This window comes from Etheostoma spectabile, chromosome 11 (assembly GCF_008692095.1).
Source record: "Etheostoma spectabile isolate EspeVRDwgs_2016 chromosome 11, UIUC_Espe_1.0, whole genome shotgun sequence".
Lineage (NCBI taxonomy): Eukaryota > Metazoa > Chordata > Actinopteri > Perciformes > Percidae > Etheostoma > Etheostoma spectabile.
Genome location: NC_045743.1, coordinates 20,284,934 through 20,291,005, shown reverse-complemented (window position 1 = coordinate 20,291,005; position 6,072 = coordinate 20,284,934). Strand labels below are relative to the sequence as shown.

General features: G+C 41.1%; 1 protein-coding gene across 4 annotated transcripts in view; it reads right to left on the bottom strand.

Moving 5' to 3' along the window:
* kdm6a (lysine (K)-specific demethylase 6A) overlaps positions 1 to 6,072 on the bottom strand; it is a 63,946-nt gene that overhangs the window by 56,798 nt on the left and 1,076 nt on the right. The gene's annotated exons all lie outside the window — the stretch shown is intronic.

Sequence of the window (6,072 nt, the reverse complement as noted above, 5' to 3'; positions counted from 1 at the left end):
ATTTGATTCAACGTACTTACTTTTCAATATTTATGGCTCAGGTAATATAATTTAAATTATGCTACCGACTCTTGCTTCTTGCTAATTACCACATTCAACTTAATTTTAACGTCACTTACACCGCAATATTGTTTCTCTATCATGGCAACGCACTTTAAATTCCTTTGTTTGACGGCATTTTACTTACTCAGTCTACCATATTTTCATGTTCTATTCTTGCCTGTATTTCTTGCCTTGTACTTTGCCTGTATTTCTTCGTGCTTTTGTTTGTGGTATTGTTTGTTTTTTGTTTTTTTGCTGTGCTGGCTATGCTGCTACTTGTACGACCAGAATTCCCGTCGTGGGATAAATAAAGAATCTTCAATCTACTCTAATTTCATATGTTCTGGGAGCGCTCTCTGGTTCGTCAGCCGGAACAATATTGCATCCAAAATTTCCACCTTCATTAATATTCATTATAAAGGACAGCTCCCACCCCGGCTCTGATCTGTTTGACCTGTTGCCTCAGGAAGCGCTACAGGTGCATCAGAGCACGGACAACAGACCAGAAAACAGTTTCTTCCGAAGGCCATAACGACCCTGAACTCACCCTGAACTCCACATATGCACTGACTCCAATCCACAGCCCCCCCGGCCCCCGGACGTCTCTTCATTCCGTCCGACTGTGCAATATTATGTGTATACGTTACTGTTATATAATACCTCATAGGACACTGGAATCTTGTGCAATTCATTTTCATACAGTGCAAATTAATACATTAACCCCATTACTGTGCAATTGTATTCTTAATATTAGGACTTATCATTCACCATCACTGTGCAATATATTATTGAGTGTTAACACCTACCTATGCTTATTCAAGCTGATTTATATATTATACTTGACAGTCACTAAACTTATACTTGGACTTTATATTTGATATTTTATACCTGTTATATCTTATATTTTTTTTGTCGAACACTGCAGGGATTGCTTTAATCTCGTTGCACAAGTACGTGTACTTGTGTATAATGACAATAAAGGCATTCTATTCTATTCTATTCTATGTTACGTAAATGTTTTGATTCCGAATGACCTCAGCTTCAGCTCTCCAAAGCTCAAAAAGGTGCTGTGTTGGCTGGACGCTGCAAGGACCCTGGGACAGAGCCTGACCTCAACTGCGCAGTGATGGTCCCTTGTTCTGTGTCTGTCTGTGTATGTTGTGTGTGTGTTGTGTCTGTTCGGATGTGTTGTTATGTCTCCCTCCCTCTCCAGCTGTCCTCTCTGGTTTTTTGGATCTGGGACGCATCCCATGTCTCAATGTGTGTTTGTAATTGTTTTGTTAATTTTGAATATATATAAATGTTTCACACAAAAAAAAAACATTCCAAAAAAAGTTGTCAATGCAGAAATGCGAGACTGTTCTAGAGTGTGCAAACCTCCGTCACACACACTGACACACCCACACTCGTGGATTTGAAAAGACGGGATCAAAAAAAACTCATGCATTAATGAGTATTGCATGTCACATAGTAGCTTGTGTACCATTTATAGAAACTGCCATTCTGTTTGGGAGTTTCAAAGTCACAACTAAAGTGGTCGTTGACCATGTTGTGAGTAGTCTTTGCTGAAAGAATCAAAGATCAATCATGTTGTGATTAACCATGCCACAAGCTCCATCGGAAGGAAAAGCATCCCTGTTCACTTCACAGAAGGAACCATTCACAAATATGCACATAGCCTCACACTCATGTCAATCCAAAAAATAAAACCCATGCATTATACACATTTGAAGTGCTGGCATAAGCCACAGAGGTCAGCAAAGGCCCAACAGAGGCAGTGTGATTCAGCAAACATATACACTTACATGGTATCCTTCAGTTGTAAAAACTATATTGGGTTGGCACTAAAATATGGTTCAGAATGTTAGCGTGGGGCTCTTCATCTGTTTAAACAGTACCTCATGCTGAAAAAATACTTCTCATTCCCCCACATTTTAAAATGGTACGTCCAGAGAGAGGGTGTAAAGGAACTTCGTGTATCAATATGGATTATACCGCCCAGAGTTACCAAATTATTGAAGTGACACATCTTTACACTGTGGTGTTACCTCAAAGAAAGAACCCACATGCATATTATAAGTGTAATGTTATGATGTAGATAGGACTTTCTGTGCTGGCAGGTATCCGCAAAGTATGAAGCAACTGAAAATTGCAACAACGCGTGCACAGGGAGAGCCTATTACGAAGTACACCCTAAAATACAATGTAAAAAGCCAACCCATCCAACAGAAACCTGGAGACCACATGTTGAAGACACAGGTCATAACACAGGCGAGGTTAACGGTGGTAAAATGGGCGCCTGAGCAGGGTTGCTATATTGCACCAAGCACAATGCCGTTAGTTAGCCACTAGCTTCCGCTTTAGAAACGTTCACTTTGTTCAAACACTGAACCCCGTCGTCGTAATATGGTTTTGCGAAGGTGATTAGCCTAGCCACTGTGCTAGTTATTTTCTTTCAGTCCCGCCATCTTGGGCCAAGTCAAGCAGCCATTATTTAAGCAAACACAAAGTTATTACAATGTTGTTTGTTCTCCCTCGATATTGTCAGCTAGCTAATAGTGGTGCCGTAGTAGCGTGTAAAGAGAGGAGGAGAAACAGTTGGGCGTTAGCCGCTATTGCAACTGTTACCAGAGGAGGTGACGCACAACCCAACGGTAGTTGCGTTATCGAGAATGGACCGAGGGTTAAGTGGGATATCAATATTTTCTGTCAACTTTGTTCTTTCCCTCGTTAAGGAAGTGTGCATGTAACGTTACCCTCTTCTGGGGCTCATTGCCATACTTTAAAAGTCACATATCACAGTTAAAAAGCTGTTAGAATCCCTCTAGTTTAGACGTTACAGTAAACTAACCGTTAACAGCAGTTGTAACGTTCACGTCAACGTGTTTTCTTTTATACATGCACGTAGGACCATTGTGTGATCTATGCTAGAGACACGTTTCCACAGGCGAATGCTATCACGTCAGCATGGCAACCTAATCTCTCAACAGCCCATAAGAACCAAACGGAATTAGCAGGGTGGAGAGGCCATTTCGTCTCTAATTTTTACTATTTGTGCCCGGTCTGTTGCGGAATAAGCGAATTAGCATACAGATAGGATATAAATGTTTCCACGGTACCGCTCGGGGTTATTTTCTTCATTTTGTGTTTGCTTGATGTGTTCCTTGGTTACCGAAGGCAAGCACTTCCCCGATGTTGCCCAGTACGTTAATAAAAAACTTTCAAAGGCGAGTGTGAATTCCGATTTATATCGAGTCCTTGGGAACCAACGACAGAATTTCCCCGTCGTGGGATAAATAAAGTATAATCTAATCTAATCTAATCTTCATATGTTCTGGGAGCGCTCTCTGGTTCGTCAGTCCGGAACAATATTGCATCCAAAATTTCCACCTTCATTAATTCATTCATTAATAAAGGACAGCTCCCACCCCGGCTCTGATCTGTTTGACCTGTTGCCCTCAGGAAGGCAGCCGGGTACACTCGCTCCGCGGCCAACCGGGTGCGGCAACGGGACAACAGACTCAAGAACAGTTTCTTCCCGAAGGCCATAACGACCCTGAACTACCCTGAACTCACATATGAATGACTCCCCACATCCCACAGCCCCCCGGCCCCGGACTGTCTTCTTCATTCCGTCCGACTGTGCAATATTATTGTTATATGTTACTGTTAAAAACCTCATAGGACACTGGAATCTGTGCAATTTCATTTCATACAGTGCAATATTTAATACATTAACCTTTCATTACTGTGCAATATGTATTACTTAATATTAGTACTTAATCATTTCCCATCACTGTGCAATTATTATATGAGTGTTAACACCTACTATGCTATTCAAGCTGATTTATATTGTATACTTGACAGTCACTACACTTTATATCTTGGACTTTATATTTTGATATTTTATACGTTATATTCTTATATTTTTTTTGTGTCAACACTGCAAAGGGATTGCTTTAATCTCGTTGCACAAGTACGTGTACTTGTGTATAATGACAATAAAGGCATTCTATTCTATTCTATTCTAATGTTACTGTAAATGTTTTGATTCCGAATGACCTGTCAGCCTTTCAGCTCTCCAAAGCTCAAAAAGGTGCTGTGTTGGCTGGACGCCTGCAAGGACCCTGGGACAGAGCCTTGACCTCAACCTGCGCATGTGACTGGTCCCTTGTCTTGTGTCTGTCTGTGTATGTTTGTGTGTGTGTGTCTGTTTCTGGATGTGTTGTTATGTCTCCCTCCCTCCCAGCTGTCCTCTCTGTGTTTTTTGGATCTGGGACGCATCCCATGTCTCAATGTGTTGTTTGTAATTGTTTTGTTAATTTTGAATATATATAAAATGTTTCACAAAAAAAAAAAACAATTCCAAACAAAGTTGTCAATGCAGAAATGCGAGACTGTTCTAGAGTGTGCAAACCCTCCGTCACACACACTGACACACACAACTACGTGGATTTGAAAAGACGGGATCTAAAAACAAATCTATGCATTAAATGAGTATTGCATGTCAACTAGTAGCTTGGTGTAACATTTATAGAACTGCCATTCTGTTTGGGAGTTTCAAAGTCAAACTAAAGTGGTCGTTGACCATGTTGTGAGTAGTCTTTGCTGAAAGAATCAAGATCAAATCATGTTGTGATTAAACCATGCCACAAGCTCCTCGGAAGGAAAAGCATCCCTGTTCACATTCACAGAAGGAACCATTCACAAATATGCCATAGCCTCACACTTCCATGTCATCCAAAAAATAAAACCCATGCATTATTACACACATTTTGAAGTGCTGGCATAAAGCCACAGAGGTCAGCAAAGGCCCAACAGAGGCAGTGTGATTCAGCAAACATAATACACTTACATGTATCCTTCAGTTGTAAAAACTATATTGGGTTGGCACTAAAATAATGTGTTCTAATGTTTAGCTGTGGTGGCTCTTCATCTGTTTAAACAGTACCTCATGCTGAAAAAATACTCTCTATTCCCCCACATTTTAAAATGGTACAGTCCAGAGAGAGGGTGTAAAGGGAACTTGGTATCAATATGGATTATACCGCCACAGAGTTACCAAATTATTTAACGTGACACATCTTTACACATGTGGTGTTACCTCAAAGAAAGAACCCACAATGCGATATTATAAGTGTAATGTTATGATGTAGATAGGACTTTCTGTGCTGGCCAGGTATCCGCAAAGTATGAAGCAACTGAAAATTGCAATAACGCAGTGCCATGGCTGAGCCTATTACGAAAGTACACCCTAAAATACAATGTAAAAAGCCAACCCATCCAACAAGAAACCCTGGAGACCACATGTTGAAGACACAGGTCAAACACAGGCGAGTTAACGGTGGTAACATGGGCTGCCTGAGCAGGGTTGCTATATATGCACCAAGCACAATGCCGTTAGTTAGCCACTAGCTTCCGCTTTAGAAACGTTCATCTTTGTTACAAACACTGAACCCCTTCGTCGTAATATGGTTTTGCGAATGTGATTAGCCTAGCCACTGTTGCTAGTTATTTTCTTTCAGTCCCCGCCATCTTGGGCCAAGTCAAGCAGCCATTATTAATGCAAACCTAAAGTATTACAATGTGTTTGTTTCTCCCTCGATATTGTCAGCTAGCTAGCTAAGTGGTGCCGTAGTAGCGTGTAAAGAGGGGAGAAAACAGTTGGGCAGTTAGCCGCTATATGCTAACTGTTACCAGAGTGAGGTGACGCACAACCCACACTGTAGTTGCCGTTATCGAGAATGGGACCGAGGGTTAAGTGGGATATCAATATTTCTGTCAACTTTGTTCTTTCCTCTCGTTAAGGAAGTGTGCATGTAACGTTACCCTCTTCTGGGGCTCATTGCCATACTTTTAAAAGTCACATATCACAGTTAACAAGCTGTTAGAATCCCTCTAGTTTAGACGTTACAGTAAACTAACCGTTAACAGCAGTTGTAACGTTCACGTCAACGTGTTTTCTTTATACATGCACGTAGGACCATTGTGTTGATCTATGCTAGAGACACGTTTCCACCAGGCGATATG